Source organism: Nyctereutes procyonoides, unplaced genomic scaffold, assembly GCF_905146905.1.
Source record: "Nyctereutes procyonoides isolate TBG_1078 unplaced genomic scaffold, NYPRO_anot_genome, whole genome shotgun sequence".
Classification (NCBI taxonomy): Eukaryota; Metazoa; Chordata; class Mammalia; order Carnivora; family Canidae; genus Nyctereutes; species Nyctereutes procyonoides.
This window is the reverse complement of record NW_026575125.1, coordinates 56,195,395-56,205,154: the sequence shown is the minus strand read 5'-3', so window position 1 is coordinate 56,205,154 and position 9,760 is coordinate 56,195,395. Positions and strand designations below refer to the sequence as shown.

Here is a 9,760-nt window from a genome sequence, read left to right as displayed (position 1 = left end):
TGAATAGCTTATACTTGGGACTAGCTCTCCCTAATTATTATTATTATTATTTTTTATTTTATGATAGTCACAGAGAGAGAGAGCGAGGCAGAGACATAGGCAGAGGGAGAAGCAGGCTCCATGCACCGGGAGCCCGATGTGGGATTCGATCCCGGGTCCCCAGGATCGCACCCTGGGCCAAAGGCAGGCGCCAAACTGCTGCGCCACCCAGGGATCCCGCTCTCCCTAATTATTAATGAACTAATCCTTACAGAGTACTTCATGTCATTATGTTTATGGAGACGTACAGAGCACCCAAAGTCAGGATTATAGTAATTGTACAGCATTCTTGGAATCATTGCCTGAATTTATATTTTGCTTTTGCACATTTATCTGATTAGGCTGATTAACCAGATACCAGTGCCATTTAGTTGCCTTTATAACCCTTGCCTGTATTCTGATCCTTTCTCACCTTAGTGTTTACAGTTTTACCTTGCAAAATTCTACCTGTCCATTTCCTAATATCCCTGGAATACCACAATCTCACTTTTATAGAGCTAGCTTTGCAAATAGGTAGAGCTATATAGTGCCTATGTGGTGTGACTTCCAAGGTACAAGAAGGCCTTTTTCTCAAGTCTGTATTTCTTCTTCTTGGTAGCTGATGTCTGAAATCCTGTTATTTAGAGTTGAGTCTTTGATTCTTTAATATGTGACAAAACATGGACTATGTTCATTTCACTTTTGTACCTGCACAAATCTAACAACCATGCCTGGCCCATAGGTAATGCTCAATGAATATTTGTTGAATTTGACCTTAACTTCAGAACATCCTTGGAGAGAAAGCATGACTTTCATTTCACACATAAGGCAAAATCAAATACAGTTTCTTTCTCCCAACCCATGGCAGATACTATTAAACAATTTTGGCACTTCTTCTTGCTAAGCTTAGTCCCTAGAGACTGGTGGTTGCCCCCTCCCCCATACAGTCTTCCCTTCTTGCTTGACATTTGGCTGTCCAGCTAGACTACAATTCCCAACCTCCATTGCACTTACATGATCTACAGATGATTGTTATAACCACTGAAGTGAGTGGAAGTGATGTGTGCCATATTTGGGCCTGGGTCTTAAGATTTAGTGTATTATTGCCTCTCCATTCTCTCATCTCTTCCCATTCCCTGCAACTTAGACATAATAGATATCTACCTTCAACCATACAAATGGCAGTCATTCCCTATGAGATGGAAGTACAATTACTTTTAAGAAAGCAAGTCCCTGAATGACTAAGAAATAGAGTTATCCCTCTGACCTGAATTTTCTACATTGGGAGTGTCATGTAAGAAAGAGAATGTGTTTAAGCCATTGAATTGTTGATATTCATCCTTACTTTAGTGCATTCTTCCCATAACTCAAAACAACTAGATGCAACCCCACAATCCTTTACAAAGCATTTCAGGTAACTACTATCAATAATTTAGAGTTGGCATGCAAGATAAAATTTATTTAACATCCTAGCACTAAGGATAAATTTTTAAGAGCAAATCATATTTGTAAAGAGAATGGTGAAGAAGCTGGAGAATAGAAGGCATTCAATCTCTGAGGATAGGAAAAGGTATTAAGAGAAATAGGGACAATACAGACCAATCTTACTTTTATAATCTTCTTTTAGGCTTTCTCTGTGGTTCATAATATAAGTCAGAAAGATGAGAAATAAGGCCTTTAGTTGCAGACAAGTGGCCAGAAGGAAAAGACAATGTCTTACCTGAAATAGATCCCTTTGATGGCAATGCTAAGGAGAAAACAGCAAATGAAAAAAAAAAAAAAACCTCAAACTAAAAAAGTATCGTATAGCCCAACTCAGAAAGAAAGAATAGATATGTCTTGCAAGAAAGTCCAAGTGAGTTCTAATATTTTGCCTTATTAGTTTTTAGACAGGTTTAGAAAATGATAATTGGCATTAGTTCATCCAGTCCAGTATTAGATCTATATAACCTGTGGAAACAAGATAATGGGCTTAAAATGAGTGGATTATACTGTTTATTTTTAGTCCCTTTGTGTTTGATTTTCACAAAGAGACTAGATATTATCCAGGGTGATGATATTATCCAGGGTGACAATAATTTGGGGATCACTTTGTTCTGTGGTAGAGTTTAGCTAGAAAATAGTTGAAGCCACATCATTGTGTGTGTACCCTGTATCTATGAAAATGGAAAGTAGGAAGTAGTAAACATTCTCAGGGCCAGGGGATCCACTGTGAAATGTGGATAAAAATGAATGTAAGTTTTCTACTTTATGTCCACAGATCATTTCACTATTGGCAGTGATAATTTAATACTAAAAGCAGTAATCACTGGCACAGATAATCTTGGGAAATAAAAGTCAACATAGGGATGTGTTATAATTTAAACAGTTTTAACACCTACTATTTTGAATTGCTGGCAATCAGTCCTTAATGTAGATATAAGCCACTGATTTAAAGCAGTGTTTGGTCATCACAACAAGATTCATAATTTATGTGATGTCTTCATATATCAAATGGGTGGTAGTGTCACCATATCTAAGGTTGGCTATTTCTTCTGTGACTCCATTTACTTTTTCCTTTTTTCTTTCAAAAATTTTTTCACCAGTTTCTAAGGATCTTTTTTTTTTTAAGATTTTATTTATTTATTCGAGAAAGAGAGAGAGAGGCAGAGACACAGGCAGAGGGAGAAGCAGGATACATGCAGGAAGCCCAATGTAGGACTCGATCCCACGACCTCAGGATCTCGCTCGGGGCCAAAGGCAGGTCTAAACCGCCGAGCCACCCAGGGATCCCCTCTAAGGATCTTTATTCACAAATCAGTATAGTATTGATGAGTTTGAATGTCATATGTATGGTAATACAGATTATGAAAAGTATTCACAATAAAACTATTATTTTATATAACTGAATCATCTGATAAGCAGTAACTTAATGGACACAACTGTACCCTCTGAATGAACCAGTTTTATGATTTTTTTCCTAGAAACTTTTGAGTTGAATATAGTTTCTTGCTGCTTCTTTCCATGATTCAAAGCTTAAGATAAAATCCTTAGAAACAAGCAATTACAATGTGATGTCTTTCAGGATCAAGGAGAGATAGGAGTGAGAAAAAGGTCATCTTGTCATTTTTTAAAGGTCCACAATTGCTATGCTTTGCGGGGTATGGGGGAGAGGACTTCACAGTAGAGGAGGAAAGAATCAGTTCCAACAATCATGAACATTTCTAAACTGTCAATATCAAGAGTTAATTTCTAAAACACAAATTTATAAATAGAAGCCATCCAGTTAGCTGTTAACTGAAATGCGTATGCAGTATAGTTAGGGAAATACTGTGCTTGCAAAACCACATACCTTTTATTAGAGATACCTAATTTTAAAATAATACATTTCCTTATTGGATATGCAAGTGAGCAACAGAGGAAATGGTGCATTTGCAATACCAGCTGGTGCTAAGGATTTCAACACTTCCAGAAGATGCAAGCTAGAGAACATTTTTAGGCCCCAGGGGGGTTCTTTTCTCTCAAACAAGATGTCTCCATTTAAGTCACTTGAATTTTGTTTCAATCTTATATTATGAAAATTCTAGTATTGGTTGAGGATAGTCTCCAAATGTTTCTTGAGTCACTCTCTGGACTCTGTTTTTCTATTCTGTTTTCATGAATGATCATTGAATCCATGTATATATCCAGCTCAAGGGTTCGTTCTTGTAGTAGTCTAGTAGAGCTGTGAGTTTCAGTGGTCTGATTATACTTTTTAAAAAACAATAGACTTAAGAGAGTCCAGATGCTGGCTATTTAAGTCGATATTCACAATCTTATGGTGATTGTTAGCAACTATCAGTGCCTGACCCAGAAGGGATATATTGCTCTCAGCTCGCAGGAAGTGATGGCATAGGGAATCTGGGAATAATACACCATAGAAGCAGGTTTGTGCTGGTTTGGCTTTCTATACTGTACCCCAGCTAATTTGAACCTATACTGCATTCTCCTCAGTGTCTCTGAAGCTATCACATTTTTTGATGCTCTCTGAAGAATTTTCTTTTTTAAAAAAGGTTTTATTTATTTGACAAAAAGAGCACAAGCAGAGGAAGTGGCAGGCAGAGGGAGAGGGAGCCACAGGCCTCCTGCTGAGCAGAGAGCCAGACTTGGGGCTCGATCCCAAGACCCTGGGATCATGACTTGAGCTGAAGGCAGATGCTTAACACCCAGGTTCCCATCTCTGAAGAATTTTCTTAAATGAATGTGAATTGTTCCATATCAAAAAGATCAATGTCTTCATCTGGTCATTTATTCATCTGAAAAATATCCCAAACTTTCTGGTGCCAATGAAATTAAGTATAAATGATGTCTAAAAGGTCTGCATCATTGAGACTTGCACACTTCTCCCAAAGCAGAACCAAGTCCTGAATGAGAGATTCCTTTCTCTGCTGGAAGTTTATGGCTTGCAGTTGATATTCAGAGAAAAAAAAAAAAAAAACAACTCAGGCTTTGAGGATTGACATTTCAGTAATTGGGATTTTCTTATTTATTTATTTATTTATTTGATTTCAAGTTGTTTAATTCTAGTTAGTTAACATATGGTAAAATTGGTTTCAGGTGTAGAGTTTAATGATTCATCACTTATATATGACATCCAGTGCTCATCACAAGTGCCCTCCTTGACATCCAGTGCTCATCACAAGTGCCCTCCTTAACACCCAGCACCCATTTAGCCTACATCTGGCTGCCTCCCTACATCAACCCTTAGTTTGGTCTCTATGGTTAAGACTTTCTTATGGTTTGTTTTTCTCTCTTTTTCCCTCCTTCCCCTATGTTCGTCTGTTTTGATTCTTAATTTCCACATGAGTGAAATCATGTGGTCTTCTGGGAAGGAGCTGCTGCTCTGATTGTGGGCCAACTTGCCCTAGTAAAGATGCACCTGCAAGGTGCAGGGGGGCAGGCCTTGGTGGCTCCAGCTTTCACTGAGGGCAACTGTGTTGCTTACTGAAGTCTGTCAGTGCTGTTAGGCATGGGGAAATGGTGAAGCCCTGCTGTCCTGTTCCCAGAGTGGAGAATTCACGCCTGCCACTATTCAGGAAACCCTCACAGAAGAGTGAACAAGCTCCCCTTCTTGTATCCCTGCATCTCTGCCTCTCTCTCTATTCTAGCTTGACTGCCTGCTGGGGTGGCACAGTACTCCTGTGTTTTATCTCAGGCATGCAGGAGTTTCAAAACACCAAGTTTTAGGGATCCTATGTGGCATGGACCTGTTCTGATCCCCTGGGGGGAGGTCTCCTCATGGTGTGATGGTGCTGCTTAGTTCCAGAAAAGCAGTCACACTACCATGCAGAGGCTTGGAGTTTATGATAAAGCACAGTAAAAAGCTGGGACCAAGTTTTGCTGCCCTCAGCAGATATCTCTGTTCCTATGCTAATGACCAGAGCAATACATTAGTGCCTGCCAGCTCTTTTGTCCCCTGACAGGCCCTGCCACCTCTCTCAAGTGCACTCCAAGTAGGAGAACTTTCTCTCTCAGTGCAACCCAGGGGATTCTCAAGCCATCCTCCCAGGCCTCTGCATATCTTCCCCATAGGAGCACTGCTATGCCAGTCTCCTCTTGGCAGTGGCATGGACTTCTACAACCTCAGACTTTGAGCTCTGCTGCTTGTAAAAACGTGATAATCAACTGCTCTAGTTTTTCCAGTTAATGGTTTTGGGGATGTGCTTCTTTTGTTCAATTCCCTGTGGGCTGCCTTCTCTCTGTTTCTAAGATCAAGGATCCCTCCCCTCTGCAGCATCTATGATTCCTTTCTACACAGAATCACATCTCAGCACCTCCTACCTTCCATAGTGTGGCTTCCCCGTTCTGCAATTTGTTCTCTCAGCATTTAGATCAATCTCTTGGGTGTTAAGAATGACTTGATATTTATCTAGCTGTGTTCAAGGGTTGAGACAAGCATAGAGTTCTACTGCTCTGCCATCTTAACTCCTTCCCCCAGTCATTGGGATTTTTAAGATGATTCTCTTGATGGACTTGGCAACAGTTTCATACATCTCTTTGGCAAGTCCGACTTTGCTAGCAATGTCTTTTCTCAGCAGCTGTTCTCTTTTCTTCCTTTTATTTTTTTAAATGGAAATATAATCAACATACAGTATTATTAATTTTGGGTGTACGATATAATGATTCAATAACTCATCAAGGTAAGTGTACTCTTAGTCTCTTTTATATATTTCACCCATCCCCTCACTCACCTCCCCTCTGGCAACCATCAGTTTGTTCTCTGTATTTTAGAGTATGTTGTGGGTTTTTTTTTTCAGTCTGTCTTTATTTGTTTTTTAAGTTCCACTTAATGGATGAAATCATATGGTATTTTCCTTGCTTTCACTGTCTTATTTCACATTATGTTTATACATGAAGCTAGTATAACATGTTAATTATTATTGAATTAAAATATATATATTAAATTTTAAAAATCACTTTTAGTTTCTTTTTTGAACTTTCATCTTTATTGGCTAATTCATTTTCTCATTATACATTTTTGTTAAACGTCATATGGGTTTATCAGTAGGAAACAAAGAGGCAATATAAACAAATGCTTTGTTCCCTGCACATAAGCTGAGTATATGCTCAGTGACCAATCACCAAAAGACTGAAAAAAATGATGTAATGATGTAATTAGTCATTAACCATAATTTACATCTGTTAATTGCATAGTAATGATTTATGTACTCAAGAGCTAACAATAAAGTGTGTACTTTATTCAATTACTGATGTTAGTGTACCATGGTAAATGAAATTTCAATTGTGTTGTTGGGCAACTGGTATTATTTAACTAAAGCATGGTAATGAAATCTATGCATTCCAGAACTGTGCAAAGTAAGGAATACCTGCATTTTTGCTATTTCCTTTGAATATTGATCATTTTAGTATATATGTGGACATATATGTGAAACTGTCTTTTTTAAACAGTCAATTATAAGCTGATATGCTTGTTTTTAAAAATAGACCTTTTGTAAGTATAATTACATCTAGATTTCAATAACGGCCCTATTTATATTATGGTAACTAACATAAACTAGATATCTGTAGAGTGAAGTAAAAAAGGCTATCTTATCCTACTGTTTTAGGCATGCCACGCCCAGTGTCTACAAGGGAGAAGTCTGAGCTTTGTAGATCTAGAATCTCAGTTACACCAAAACAGTCACTGGCTTATAGCTCAGAGACCTACCATCAAGTTGTCCACACTGTAGAATGGGGGAGAGGATAGACTAGGTTCGTCAAGCCTTAACTTGGCACTGCTTAGTACAATAAGCCTTTCAGGTGTATTCAGTAAACCTACAATTAAAACAGTTGGATCAACCCTTTCAAATGAGCAATCAAAGCCCAAGGGGCAGAAAGAGCCCGAATAGTGCATTTTGCAAATATTTATTGAACACTTACTAAATAATAGTAGGTGTTAAGCACTGGTGAATAAAATCTCAACAGACATTGTCCCTGACTAAACTTAAAATCTATTGGAAGAGGCAGAAAATACCAAGAAAATATAAACATATAATTATACATTGTGATAAGAATATTAAAGGGAAAGGGAAATTGGATGCAGTATAAAACAAGGGAAAGGGACATATTTACTTTAGAAAGGGTGGCTAGAGAAGGAATCTGTGAAAAAATCACATTTAAAGCCAAACCTAAGGAGAAAGAAATCTGCCACAAAGGGAATGGGTGGTGCTTCCTATGCAATGTAAGCAAACTATTGTGGCTAGATAGAGATCAACAAACTATGGCTCATTGGCTGAATCTGACTTGCTGCATCTTTTTTTGTTTGGCTGGCATCCAGAGAAGGTTTATATATTTTTTGTTCATTAGAGGAAAAAAATCCTAAAGAAAAAAAATTTCATGTTATATGTAAGTTTTATGAAATTCAAGTAACCAAAAAAATTTTGGAATACAGCCAAGCTATTTTATTTATTGTCAATACTGCTTGATGTTATAACAGCATAGCTGAATAGTTGTAACAAAAATCATATGACCAAAAAGTTTAAAATAATTGCTATCTGGTGTTTTGCAAGAAATGATTGCCAATCATTGGACTAGAAATTAAGAGTAATGTCATGTGAAAAAGTTGAAAGGGTATGACAGAATAAGATCATGAAAGACACTAGAGAAAGAGAGCCAAAGAGAATTAGTTTGTATTTTATTATTTAAAAATTTTTGATGTACAATGGGAAACCACTGAATCTTAGGAAGCAAAGGAATGTCCTGATCCAATTTATATTTTAGGAAGATCATTCTGACATTTGATTTTAAATCATAATGTAGAAGTAGTAAAAGACCATTATTCCCACTATAACTAGAAAAAGAAAAGCCCTAAACAAATAAAATACAAACATCAGAATTTCTAGCTCCGCATAGGTATAGAAAGTTGGAGAAGGTCAAGATCATCAAATAGCCACCATCTTCAAGAGAAGAAGATGGTGGTGGTGGAGGAGGATAACTCTAAGCTTGCCTCATCCCATGAATGCAACTAAATAACTATCAAATCATTTGAGATATCCCAGAAATCAATCTGAAGAGTAGTAGGAAAATTCTACAACTAAATGTAAAGAAGAGGCGACATCAAAGAAAGTACAAATTGTGGAGACTATAGCTTGGGAGAGAAATGGATTGTTGCCTCTGTGATGGAGAGATTAGCCATGGTTGCAGAGAAAGGCCAGAGACAGACTAGCACATAGGGGAGCACAAAAGGAAAATGAATCTCCATAGCAGTGCGCTTGGAATGTGGGAGAGACTAAATTTTATGAGTTCTGGCAACCAGCAGGGCTTAAGCTTGGCATTTTAAAAGTCCGCATACTTGGCTCTGAGAGAGCTGGAAAGACAGGGGGCTGCTCTTAGAGAAAAGGCAGGGCAAATAGCCTGTGACATACAACATGGAAACAGCTATCTAAAGAGCACCTTGGGCACACAATGGGGAGGTTAGTTGCTCATCTTAGAGCATTTCCCAGAGAGGCAACATTCAGAGACCCTTCAAGGAACAAAGGAAGTGGTAGGTTCCATTTTCCTCCCACCCCTCAGCATAAACACAGAGCCACTACAGGAACCAGTGCAGTGCCAACACTTGCTACTTAGCTTGCTTACACCAAGGAGAACCATCCTTCCCAGGCATACTTGTCTCAGTTCTAGTGTGGTGGGCATCCTCTCCCAGAAGACCAACCGAAACCACTGCCAACACCAAGTCTCCTGACCCAGGTCTCATTTCACAAGCAGACCGGAGCATACCTGGATAAAACTCACCACATTCAAGCCAGGGACCAAAAACTGCCCACAACAAGCAAAGAGAGCCTCTACAGAAGACTGGCCTGAAGGACAAAATGGCCAGGATGCAATAGCAGAGCACACACAGCATACAATGGAGAAACCCTCAGCAATGCCAGGTCCTGGGGAAAAGGGGACACTACACTGCAGGGCACTGAAGGACCTCTTCTTCATAAAGCCTGAAGGACAGAAGTAGCTGACTTTCCTTACACACAGAAATAGGCTCAGAGACAGGCAAAATCAGGAGAAATTTGTCCCAAATGAAAGAACAGCAGAAGGCCACAGCCAGAGATCTAAGTGAAACCATTGTAAGTAACATACCTGATGAAGAATTGAAAGTAATGATTATAAGAATACTCATTGAGCTTGAGAAAATAGTGGAGCCCTTAACATGAGGTGGGCACTTGACAGGATGAGCACTGGGTGTTATTCTGTATGTTGACAAATTGAACACCAATAAAAAATAAATTTA

The 9,760-nt window shown here is 38.6% G+C and overlaps 1 pseudogene; it reads right to left on the bottom strand.

The window, feature by feature from the left end:
- Positions 1–3,355: 3,355 nt before the first annotated feature.
- LOC129517957 (centromere protein N-like) lies at positions 3,356–6,227 on the bottom strand (annotated as a pseudogene).
- Between the last annotated feature and the right edge of the window lie 3,533 nt (positions 6,228–9,760).